Raw genomic sequence first — 12,773 nt, 5'->3', positions numbered from 1 at the left:
CAGGAGTCACTGGATACTTTGGACAAGTCTTACCGAAGTCTGACGGGGAAAGGTGGTGCTTTGCATTAAGTCATTTTGGGGACACGAAAGTCTACAGAGATTTCTTTTCTGTGGTATTTATTAACAGCTCAGGTGAAGTTGAACTTTGTCAGCACAGTCAATATGAACATCTTTCATGCCAGTCCCAGTAGATAAGTATAAAGGCAGAGAGGTTAGAACACTCCTCACCTTTTAAAATTGGATTATAATTGCTTTAAATGTTGTGCTAATTTTTGCTGTAGTACAAGGGTGAATCAGCTATAAGTGTATACATATATCCCCTCCCTCTTGAACATCTCTTCCAACCCTCAACCCCACCCCTCTAGGTCATTACAGAGCACCAAACTAAGCTTCCTGTGCTATACAGAAGCTTGCCACTAGCTATCTATTTCACACATGGGAATCTGTATCTTTCAGTGCTACTCTCTGAATTCTAGTCCATCCTCTCCTTGCCTGCTGTGTCCATAATTCTCTTTTCCATGTCTGAGACTGTAATCTTGCCATGCAAATAGGTTCATCAGTACCGTTTTTCTAAATTTCACATATATGGCACTCCCATTACCAGCAGAGCTTCGGATGAACTATGGTCGAATGTAGAGAAAGTGGTGGTCTCAGGTCCTCTTGCAGGACCACTAGTTGTCATTCTTCTTAAAAACATTCAGGTACTGGACTGTATCTGCTCAGTTAAGCAAAAGGTTGATTTCCTGCTACCTTTGCAGTCTGATTAGCAGATTGCCCATGATGCCAATCACAGTCTGCTTTAATACTCAGTAATGAAATCATTCTGTTTCTATTCTGTATTTGTGGAGAAGATGTCCTGGGCTTTCAGGAGACTGTTCTTTTAATTTTCCAAGTTTGCTGATGAGGATGGGATGGCCTTAAAGTTCCTGAACTGAGCAGACCAGTGAAGGTGAATTATCAAATGCCTCCCATTTAGCGCTTTGCTATTTTCAAATACTACCTGGATGGATCTCACTCTCCAAATTCTAGATTTTCTTTTTGAGTAAGCATGCATAATACAGGACCTAAAAATCCATCAGGGTCACCATCAGCTTTAATGGTGGGAAAGATGGGAAGCCCAGATGTTGCCTGCAGATCTTCTCTCTTGAATGGCCCATACAGCTCTATATGACATTTGGAAGGGAATCCATTTGAAAGGAAAATGCAGGCTTATTTTGGCCTGAGCATGCTTCCATTAATTTGGATGAATTAACATATATGGTGGTTTTTAGAAGAACCTCTTGCCCAGGTTTCCCTGGTGGTTCAGATGGTAAAGAATCTGCCTGCAATGCAGGAGACCTGGGGGTTTGATCTCCTGGGTCAGGAAGATCCCCTGGAGAAGGGAATGGCTACCCACTCCAGTATTCTTGCCTGGAGAATCCCACAGACAGAGGAACCTGGCAGGCTGGGGTTCATGGTGTTGCAAAGAGGTGGACCTGACTGGTTGACTAACACTTGCACTTTCATCCCCAGCAAAGGAATTACTTGTGTTTACAGGATGAATATCAACCTAGGAAAAAGGGTAAACATTATTTGGGAAGATGTAGGAAAATGGAAGAGTAATGGGAGAATTAAAGTCACTTTCTCTTTCTCCAAACCCTCCTCCTACTTTCTCTGCTGCCTCCCTTTATTTTGGTCCCTTTCCATGGCATCTCTTCATCTTCACGCCTCAATCCGACTTCTAGTAAGGGCGAAACAATGACCTTCAAGATAGGCGGTTAAGTAGATTTTCCTGCAAAGAAGAACAAGGAGACAGTAATGAATTATCTGCCCTGTGTGAGATGTGTGTGTCTCATGCCCTAGCTGTGATTCCATTTCAGGCTTAGCCTAGATCTCGACTTTCAAGAGTATTTTCTTATCTACAAACTATATAGCCAGGAAAGCAGAGATGATAAAGCAATACTATTAAGGAGTAACTGGGAACTTTAATAAAAGACTGTGTCCCCACCCCACCTCCCATGGTGGCTACCGGATGGAGAGTGGTTGCAACAGTCACTTGGAATAGACAAAGAAAAGTGGTGTTAGGCTGAAAAACACAATATAGAAAGGAAATCCAACAGTCATCTAATTCTACATTTTTCCTGACTCAACGACAAGACAGTTAGCCTTCCCTTACCAATTTGCCAATAAAGCTGATGCCATTAAGTGACTACCCAGACTTGAAACAGTACAAATCTACATGCTGTTCAACTTCCCTACATTATTCACTTAGGGATTCTTTTCCTGGGCCCGGGAAAAACCCAAAGAAGTTTGTACAAGTACCTGGCAGTGTGTTTTCAGTTTACAGCCCCAAACATGGGGATGTGCCCTGATAGCTGCACAGAATTCTGCATGCAGCAGGCTTTGGTTGTTTGATGGAGCAGGCATGTCAGGACCGGAAAGCAACCCACCATATCAGGGGGAAAGGTGACCAAAAGACTGAGACTATATGCCACCTCTCACAGCCATGGAAGAACTAATGGCTTGAGGGACCCACTGAGAGGCCTGCAGGTGGCCATAGTTGAAGCCCTTTGACGAAAAGTGAGCTAGGAGAAATCACAGCAGTGTATCGAGAAAACTAGTGATTTCTTTGGTGATTTTCATCGGCCGTTTGTTGAGGCTTTCCCACAACTTACTGGCATGGATCCAGAGGCAGTTCAAAATCACACACTAGTCTTATCTACATTTGTTTTAACCTAGAACAGATTATTACATAAAACTTAGCAGCAGCTGCTCTATTTGGGGGCATGCTAGAGAAAAAGGAAGGAGAAAAGGAGCAGTTAAACATCACTGTGTTAGCCACTTGGTTACACCTATTTTCTAAGGGAAGAACCCCTACTCTGGACAACATGTGAAGGGACCCAAGTTAGGTGGGAAAACTATATGTCATTATTACATTATGCCAAGACACTGGAAGAAGGATTGGAGAGAGAGACTCCTGAGAATGGAGACCCTGCAGGAACAAGGGAATTAGGAAAGCCCTGGACAAAACCCTCAGCTAGGGAATAATAGGCAAAAGACTCAAAGTCAACAGATTGAGGGAATCTTGGAGGTGGAAACTGGTGAACCGCAAGTTTCAATAACTTGCCCTGAGGCTAATCTATGCTTGTCTTTTCTGGTAAATATTCATGCTGCAGAAGGCTCTTGAGAGTCCCTTGGTCTACTAGGAGATCAAACCAGCAAATCTTAAAAGAAATCATCCCTGAATATTCATTGGAAGGACTGATGATGAAGCTGAAGCTTCAAAGGCATGATGTAGACAGGATCAGGAGCAGGGTTGGCAAGATCAAGGGCAGGATGTGGGTGGGCTCAGAGGTAAAAGTGGGTGAATTTGGGGCAGGGTTTTTATGAGGAGCCACCAGGGAAGCCCACTTGGGTGGGATTGGGAGAAAGTGTGGCCTGGGTTCAGGGTGAAACCACCCTTCTCTTCATGTTTAGCACCTCACTTTCAATCTCTCCCCAAAGCCACAAGGCTCTTCTGTGATGTTTACAACCCACAGAGAAAGAGGTACTATAAGCAACTCCCGGTGTTAGGCCCCGAGCACTCAATGGGCCCCAAGGTGAGACTTCTTCTCTATCTCATGACCTTCCATTTCCCCTCTCCCTTCTCCCTACCTGACCACCTTCTTCTGGTTCTCCATGTTTGAATTGCCTCCAATTCCTTCTTCCCTCTGCCTGACTGCTTTCATACCTACTGACCAATCTCAGTGGGTCCCCTCCTCTCTTTCTGACCTCCCCTACGCTCACCCACCTTAGTGATCAATCATCTTCTAGTCTCACTTTTCTTTCTGTTTCTTTATTGATAAGCTCCTTGCCTGACCACACCCCCCAACATTTCTCTTTCTGCCTGTCTCTCTCTTTCTGCCTGTCTAGCCTCCATTCCTCTGCTCCTCAGTATAACCATCCCGTTCCCCGTGTCTCCTTGCTTGAACATCTACTTTCTTTTCCCAGACCCTGCCTGACATTCCATCCCAACCATCCCTGAGAGGCCACTCTCAATTCCTTTCTTTTGAATTTCTGACTTCCCTTCTTTTTTTTTTTATTCTTCCTGCCTCACTTCCCCAGTCACCTTCTCACCACTTCTCATCTCCAAAATCCCTTCTTTGATTGATCAGCCCTCATTCCTCCACACTCCTGACCCCATTCCTCACCTCCTCTATGTTTTATGGACCTCCATTCATCTACTGTGGTCCAGCTAGTAAAGAATCCGCCCGCAATGCGGAGGACCTGGGTTCAATCCCTGGTTTGGGATGATCCCCTGGAGAAGGGAAAGGCTACCTACTCCAGTATTCTGGCCTAGAAAATTCCATGGGTCCATGGGGTCACAAAGAGTTGGACATGACTGGGCGACTGTCATGTACTGTCACATTCATGTACTTCTTCCTGTCAGACTTCCCCTCCATCCTTCCTCTCCTTCCTGTTTGATCTCTTTCTACTCTTCCATCCATCCTAGCCTATCACACCCTTTCCTACATCTCAGCTTAACTTCGTCCTCCATCCTCCATGCTTGATCATACCCCCTGTGCCCCCTTCTTCTTTACCTAGTAATCACTGAATTCCTCTCTTCCTTCCTGCTAGGTCACGTCCCATCCCTCTCCTTCTGCCTGACTGCCCTCCAATCCCCCTCTTCCTCTCATTTTACCTGCCTGATCCCCCTCCATAGCCACCCCCATCCATACCTCATCATCATTCTTTCTTCCCACAGGTTCCAGATAATGAGGTGTGCGGTTGTCCACTAGTGCACAATGTCTTTGAGGTCACTGATGATTTCTGTTGTCTCCCCAAATGCTTCTGCAACCTCCACTATTGCTGGGCGAAGCTGAGGCGTGCTGAGGTGGACCTAGAGTGTGTTCGTGCGGTGGGTTACAAGGCTGAGTGTGGCTGAGGGGAAGCATGGGACCCTACAAGCCCCTTCTCACACTTACCCCCACAGTTGCACGAGCTGGTTGAGAAGGAGCAGAGGTGCGCACAGCCATGATGAATAGGACAGAGCTGCTGGCCCTGATGCTTCACCAAGCAACCCAGCATGATCCACTCACCACTGACCTACGCTCCAGAGTAGACAGCTGAGCTCTGCTCAACTGAGGTCCTATGTCCAACACCTGGTGCAAGGGAGACACTACGAATTTCTCACACACCCATTCCTCTAACCCTGTCTTTCTCAGGGCATCTCAAAGTTTCTCTGTGCTTCTCTATTCCCCCTTTAGTATCCTGTCTCTATGCCTCCTTAAGGTGGACTGGTCTTTACAATTTCCCCATTTCTGTCCTTTCTCTTATCCCCTGTCTCTCTCTTTCCTGAATCTGGGCAGGGCCAAAGGATCTGCCCTGTGTTCAACTCCCACTGGCCAGAGTTTTGTTTAGAAACTTGAGATTAGCAAGACATTTTAGTATCTCCTGGTAGCCCCTAATCCAGTCTCTGTGCCCACAAACCCAATTCCAAACCTCCAGTGGTGGTGGGTGACAGTGCAGCTTCACTTGGGTGGCAAGCCCATTTGGAGTTGGCTGAGAAGTGCTGCATACTCAGCTCAGTTTGTCCTTTTCTGTCAAGGGAGAGGTGAGGTTACAAAGTGGGTACCAGTGACCCTGAGTCCCCCATCCCAGGCCATCAGGTCTGTCATTGTCACCTGATTTGTGCACTTTGACCAACTTCTGTATAACTGTTGGCATTCCCCAGGCCAGAGGTGCCGGAAAAATGTTGCAATGGAGGGAAAAGGTGATGATTCCATTTTAGGACACTGAGGAGAGTTCAACGTGTCAATGCAATCGTGCCCTTGCCCCTGCCCATCTTGTTCCACCCCTCACCACACCATGAGGTCCCAGCCCTTCTGTCAGCCTTGGCCCCTGTCAGTGCAGTCCTGGTTTATGCACACGCCACCGCCCTCCCCCTTAACCCCAAATCTCTGATCCTCTCTTGTTCTCCTCTTCCCACTACCCTTCTCTGGGTCAACTCTCTTGAGCTGGCTCTGTCTACCTAATGCTGTAAGGTTTCCAGAAAAGGATTGGGACCTCTGCCACATCTGCCTTTGCAAGGCCCTGCCAGGCCAGTGGAGGTGTGTCCAGTAAGGCTGCCTGTGGGGACTGGTATGCCACAAATGAGAGACTTCAACTATTCTTCCTGTTCTTTTTATACGCACTAGACCCTCGGAGTTTTGGTTTTTTCCCCATATTTGCCTCAGTATGATGAACAGTATTATTTTTGTGTTTTTCTAGAAATATTAAAGCTGCTCTTTTGAAGACTGTATTTTTCTTAGGTTAAGTCAATTCTGCTTCAAGAAAACTTAGTAATTGTATTCAGAGTTCCCAATTACTTTCTTTATGGATCATAATTTAAGTCTAGCTATATGAATGTGCAATTGCAGGTCTATGTTTTACCACAAGTTATTACTAACCATTGTTTTGCTCACTTATTTTGAGATCTATCGTCTCATTCACCATTCATTAATTTAGAATACTTCCTTAGGTGTTTTTATCAAATGGAGTAAACTGGTGGAATAGTCTTCAAATTATTTAATGTCTGAACCTGTTGTTCTTTTGCTCTAAGGAGTATTTTCTTGGGAGTGGGTATAGGATCTCTGCATTAGAGTCCTTCTTTTTAACTACATTATGATTTTTGTATGGAGTATAGCAGATTAACAAGGTTGTGATAGTTTCAGGTGGAAAACAAAGGGACTCAGTCATACATATATATGTATCCAAAAGTCGTTCTTTATTGATGGCCTATGAGAAGTTGCCTCTAAGATGGCTCCCAAAGATCCCAGGCTCCTGGTATTCAAGGCTTTGTGTAATTCCCTCCATTTGTGTGGCTCACTTCTAAGCAGTAGCATACCTTTATTTAATTTTTTTTTTCATTTATTTTTATTAGTTGGAGGCTAATTACTTTACATCATTACAGTAGTTTTTGTCATACATTGAAATGAATTAGCCATGGATTTACATGTATTCCCCATCCCAGTTCCCCCTCCCACCTCCCTCTCCACCCGATCCCTCTGGGTAGCATACCTTTAACATTGAGGAGATGCCACCTTTGTGATTAGCTTACAAGAGATTGCAGCTTCTGTCTTGCTAACAGGATCTCTTCCTTGTGGACTCAGCGAACCAACTTGCCATGATGGGGAAGCCTATATAGCAGGGAACTCAGGATGGCCTTTGACAGATAGTATGAAACTGAGGCTTTCAGTCCAACAGCCCAAATGAACTGGATCCTGCAAACAACCACACAAATGAGCTTGGAAGAACATCCTTCCCCAGGTGAGCCTTCGGATGAGGCCCCAAGCCTAGCTGAGAGCTTGACTGCAGCCACATGAGACACCCTGAAACAAGAGGATCGAGCTACGCTGTGCTCAGGATTTTGACCCACATAAACTATGAGATAATCAGTGTGTGTTGTTTTAGACAATTAAGTTTATGGGAATGTGGAGACAGATAGGGACTGGGAGGTCAGTGATTTTGTGAAAGATACTAGGTTAGTTTCTGAAATGAAAACCATAGCATCCATGAGGTAAGTCCAGTGTTTGGCTGCTCCATGAGTCCATTTTAGAAACTATGTGGGTCATTAATTGGCAGTCTGGAAAGATGGATAATTGGAAACCTGCATGGGAAGTGGCACTGCTGTACTTGTGTTGGTTATTATTCAATGTTGTCATAGTCATCACTGTGGAATATTGTTTATTGGGAGCCGACCCAGTATGGGGTTCAGAATCACAGACTGACTTTGGAGTCACATGATCTTGGCTTCAGTATTTCCTGGTCTTTCTACTTGCTAGTAGTGGGACCTTAGGATAACGGACTTAGCCTCACTGTGCTTCAACAGCTTCTGCTGTCAAATGGTTCTAATGATAATCATTGTCATGTAGCTGGCAAGGTTACAGTGAAAATTAAACGAGGAGTCTGATATTGATCAGCAGGGCCTCAAGGCAGGGCAAGTGTGTCACAGGAGGGGCAGATTCCAGACTTGTTGCCCCGGAGATGAATCACCATCCCACTGCTGAGCGTGAGTACCATGTGGCTGCTGTCCCACATCTAGAGCCCTACATATTTCAGTGAAAAATGTGATGTAGTTGATGGAGGAATAGTGGGATGAAGGATGAGCCCCATAGCCTGGGAGAGGGGGAAGTTCAGGGTGTCTGCAGGCAGCAATGTCCAGCTAGGGGTGACCACCAGCCCCAGCCTGGGAGACATTGCCCCCTGATGTCCAGCACTCCCCACTGGCTCTGTGCAAATGCTCAGCTGATCACCACCAGATCTTCCATTTACATGATCCTTGGGGATTTGATTAATTTTCCCTCTACCCTGTTCTAGGACAGAAACTGCCCCCCCCCCCTTTTTTTGGAACTTAGAGGATGGCCAGGTCATAGGATGTGCACAGTCTCTAGGGCCCTTCTAGTTCTTCCTCCTCCTCTCAAAGATGAATAAAGTGGCCTGAGAAGGTACATGAGTTGGCAAGGTTTCTGGGGTTGTAACAGTAGTGGACTGGAGCCAGGTCTCCTGACTGTGTCCTCCACCCTCCCCACACTCCAGCCAAGACCAGCTTTCCCACTAAAAGTTCCCCTTGAAATTTTGCAAACACAGGAGGATGAGGGAGCCAGACCCTGACCCACAGCTCCCTTCTTCTGAGAGTCCTGAGTCGGCTGTCAACTCTGGGGACAGGCTGGTTGTCACAGGGGCTCAGTAAGACAGTATATATTATAAAACTGCCTTACTTTAGTTTTGTTTATTATATGGATTTGAAATAGTTAAATGTATTTTATATTATTATATAAATTCATATATGTATATCAATATGTAAAAATGTATATTTATATATGATTATATAAAAATAGCTTTATTTTTGAAACAAGAAGTCACACAGTCTAAGTAGAAAGAAGAAAATTAAAGTGACCTCTAACTCTATTATCACCTAACTATCAATTCTATTAACATTTTGATGTTTATGGTTTCAGATATTTTTTTCTGGCTATGTGCATGTGTGTCTGTTCGTGAGTGTTTAATATATTATTAATATATGCACACTTAGTTTACATGAAAACTAGAATTGTTTACCTTCATTTTTTGCTCTTTACACTAGCTTACACATTTCTCCATGTTGGCAAATTTTTTTGTATACAATTTGAGCAGTGGCATAATACTGAGTTTTTGCATGTATCACCATTTTTATAACCAATATACTGTTAATATAGGAATCATTTTAGGAATCAGTGAATGAAAATAGATTGGAATGGGTGAATTTAACTCAGTTGACCATTATATCTAACACTGTGGGCAAGAATCCCTTAGAAGAAATGGAGTAGCCCTCATAGTCCATATAAGAGTCTGATGTGCAGTACGTGGATGCAGTCTCAAAAATGACAGAATAATCTCTGTTCATTTCAAGGCAAACCATTCAGTATCACAGTAATCCAAGTCTGTGCCCCAACCAGTAATGCTGAAGAAGTTGAAGTTGAACAGTTCTATGAAGACCTACAAGACCTTCTAGAACTAATACCCAAGAAAGATGTCCTTTTCGTTATAGGGGACTGGAATGCAAAAGCAGGAAGTCAGGAGATACCTGGAGAAACAGGCAAAATTGGCCTTGAAGGACAAAACAAAACAGGGTAAAGGCTAACAGAGTTTTGCCAAGAAAACGCACTGGTCATAGCAAACACACTCTTCCAACAACACAAGAGAAGACTCTACACATGGACATCACCAGATGGTCAATACCAAAATCAGATTGATTATATTCTTTGCAGTCAAAGATGGAGAAACTCTATATGGTCAGCAAAAACAAGACCAGGAGCTGACTGTGGCTCAGATCATGAACTCCTTATTGCCAAATTCAGACTTATATCGAAGAAAGTAGGGAAAACCACCAGACCATTCACATACAACCTAAATCAAATCCCTTACGATTATACAGTGGAAGTGACAAATAGATTCAAGGGGTTAGATCTGATAGACAGAGCACTTGAAAAACTATGGACAGAGGTTCGTGACATTGTACAGGAGGCAGTGATCAAGAACATCCCCAAGAAAAAGAAATGCAAAAAGGCAAAATGGCAGTCTGAGGAGGCATTACAAATAGCTGAGGAAAGAAAAGAAGCTAAAGGTAAAGGAGAAAAGGAAAGATATACCCACTTGAATGCAGAGTTCCAAAGAATAGCAAGGAGAGATAAGTTAATCCTTCCTCAGTGATCAATGCAAAGAAATAGAGGAAAACAATAGAATGGTAAAGACTAGAGATCTCTTCAAGAAAATTAGAGCTACCAAGGAAACATTTCATGCAAAGATGGGCACAATAAAGGACAGAAATGGTATGGACCTAACAGAAGCAGAAGATATTAAGAAGAGGTGGCAACAATACACAGAAGAACTATACAAAAAAGATCTTCATGACCCAGATAACCACGATGGTATGATCACTCACCTAGAGCCAGACATCCTGGAATGTGAAGTCAAGTGGGCCTTAGGACTCATCCCTATGAACAAAGCTAGTGGACGTGAGGGAATTCTAGTTGAACTATTTCAAATCCTGAAAGATGATGCTGTGAAAGTTTTGCACTCAAATGCCAGCAAATTTGGAAAACTCAGCAGTGGCCACAGGACTGGAAAAGTTCAGTTTTCATTCCAATCCCAAAGAAAGGCAATGGCAAAGAATGTGCAAACTACTGCACAATTGCACTCATCTCACACACTACCAAAGTAATGCTCAAAATTCTCCAAGCCAGGCTTCAACTGTATGTGAACCGTGAACTTCCAGATGTTCAAGATGGATTTAGAAAACACAGATGAGCTAGAATTCAAATTGCAACAACGTTAGGTCATAGAAAAAGTAAAAGTGTTCCAGAAAAACTACTACTTCTACTCTATTGACTATACTAAATCCTTTGACTGTGTGGATCACAAATAACTGGAAAAATCTTCAAGTGATGGAAATAGCAGACCACTTGACCTGCTTCCTAGGAAATTTGTATGCAGGTGGAGAAGCAAGTTAGAACTGGATATGCAAGAACAGATTGGTTCCAAATTGGGAAAGGAGTACGTCAAAACTGTATACTGTCACTCTGCTTATTTAACTTCTATGCAGAGTACATCATGGGAAATGCCAAGCTTGATGAAGCACAAACTGGAATCAAGATTGCTGGGAGAAATATCAATAACTTCAGATGCACAAATTACACCACCCTTAAGGCAGAAACCAAAGAGAAACTAGAGAGTCTCTTGATGAAAGTGGAAAAGGAGAGTGAAAAAGCTGGCTTAAAACTCAGCATTCAAAAATGAAGATCATGGCATCCAGTCCCATCACTTCATGGCAAATAGATGGGGAAACAATGGAAACAGTGAGAGACTTTATTTTTTGGGGCTCCAAAATCACTGCAGATGGTGACTGAAGCCATAAAATTAAAAGACGCTTGCTCCTTGGAAGAAAAGCTATGACAATCCAAGAGAGCATATTAAAAATCAGAGACATTACTTTGCCCACAAAGGTCAATCTAGTCAAAGCTATGGTTTTTCCAGTAGTCATGTATGGATGTGAGAGTTGTACCATAAAGAGAGCTGAGGGACAGAGAATTGATGCTTTTGAACTTTGGTGTTGGAGAAGACTCTTGAGAGTCCCTTGAACTGCCAGGAGATCCAACCAGTCCATCCTAAAGGAAATGAGTCCTGAATATTCACTGGAAGGACTGATGCTGAAGCTGAAGCTCCAATACTTTGGCCACCTGATGTGAATAACTGACTCATTAGAAAAGACCCTGTTGCTGGGAAAGATTGAAGGCTGTAGGAGAAGGGGACAACAGAGGATGAGATGGTTGGATGGCATCACCAACTAGAGGGACATGAGTTTTAGCAAGCTCCCGGAGTGGGTGATGGACAGGGAAGCCTGGTCTTCTGCAGTCGATGGGGTCACAAAAGTTGGACACGATTGAGCAAATGAACTGTACTGATACTGTTAGTAAACATCAATGAAGGATAGTCTTGGGCTCACAATTAATACCACTGTAGTTACATTTCTGCATCTAAATCTTTGTGCATATACATGACTGATTTCTAGAAATTGAAGTCTTGGGTCAGGGTGTAAGGAAAGATATTTAATGACTTAGGAGGGGATAGTTGGTACACTTGGTCCCAGCGAGAAACCCGCCTTTTCTAAGTGTCACACAATCATATCAGTTACAGATACACAGCTTGTGGCCATAGAAATGTGGTGCTCCTTGGGTCTCCTACAGGATGCGACCCCCAGCTGAAGTGTGGGTGTTTCCAGGTTGGTGGATCTGATCTCTACAATGCTCCTGACTTCATAGACCCAAGCCACTTCCCAATAAAAGCAGGAAATAACCAAGTTTTTAATGAGTTATCATTATATTCATGTATTTGTTTTTTTGCACCCATTGCTTTCCCAGTGTCTGTAGGGGGCCTTTAAGAATCTCTGAAGCAAAATGTCCAGGTATGACTCTATAAATTTAGGTCAGAGGAGATATAGAGAGAATGAACAAAGTCAGCACCAGCATCTTTTTGACTGTAGACATTTGTGCCTGATAGTCCTGCAGAGTAATTAAAATTGAGCTATAAGTTTCTTTCTTACCTTCTTATCAGATGTAGCTGGAAAAGAAATGCAGTCATTTGCAAGATGTACATTGGTCACAGGTAGAAAATATGCCATTCTTCCAAGGTAAATGTTTTACGATAATTGGATTTCAAAAACATGTTTGATCTCCTTATGGAGTGTAGATGTGTTAACCTTATACTTTATCATCTAAATCAGGACACTTTAGAATGGG

The 12,773-nt window shown here is 43.4% G+C and overlaps 1 long non-coding RNA gene across 1 annotated transcript; it reads right to left on the bottom strand.

The window, feature by feature from the left end:
- Positions 1–1,359: 1,359 nt before the first annotated feature.
- LOC139034259 (uncharacterized) lies at positions 1,360–12,300 on the bottom strand. Its single transcript, XR_011486673.1, has 3 exons — positions 7,018–12,300; positions 4,698–5,558; positions 1,360–1,771 (listed from the first exon to the last, which is right to left on the bottom strand). It is a non-coding gene; the product is annotated as an uncharacterized lncRNA (long non-coding RNA).
- Between the last annotated feature and the right edge of the window lie 473 nt (positions 12,301–12,773).

Source organism: Odocoileus virginianus, unplaced genomic scaffold, assembly GCF_023699985.2.
Source record: "Odocoileus virginianus isolate 20LAN1187 ecotype Illinois unplaced genomic scaffold, Ovbor_1.2 Unplaced_Contig_98, whole genome shotgun sequence".
Taxonomy (NCBI): domain Eukaryota; kingdom Metazoa; phylum Chordata; class Mammalia; order Artiodactyla; family Cervidae; genus Odocoileus; species Odocoileus virginianus.
This window is presented reverse-complemented; position numbering and strand designations above follow the sequence as displayed.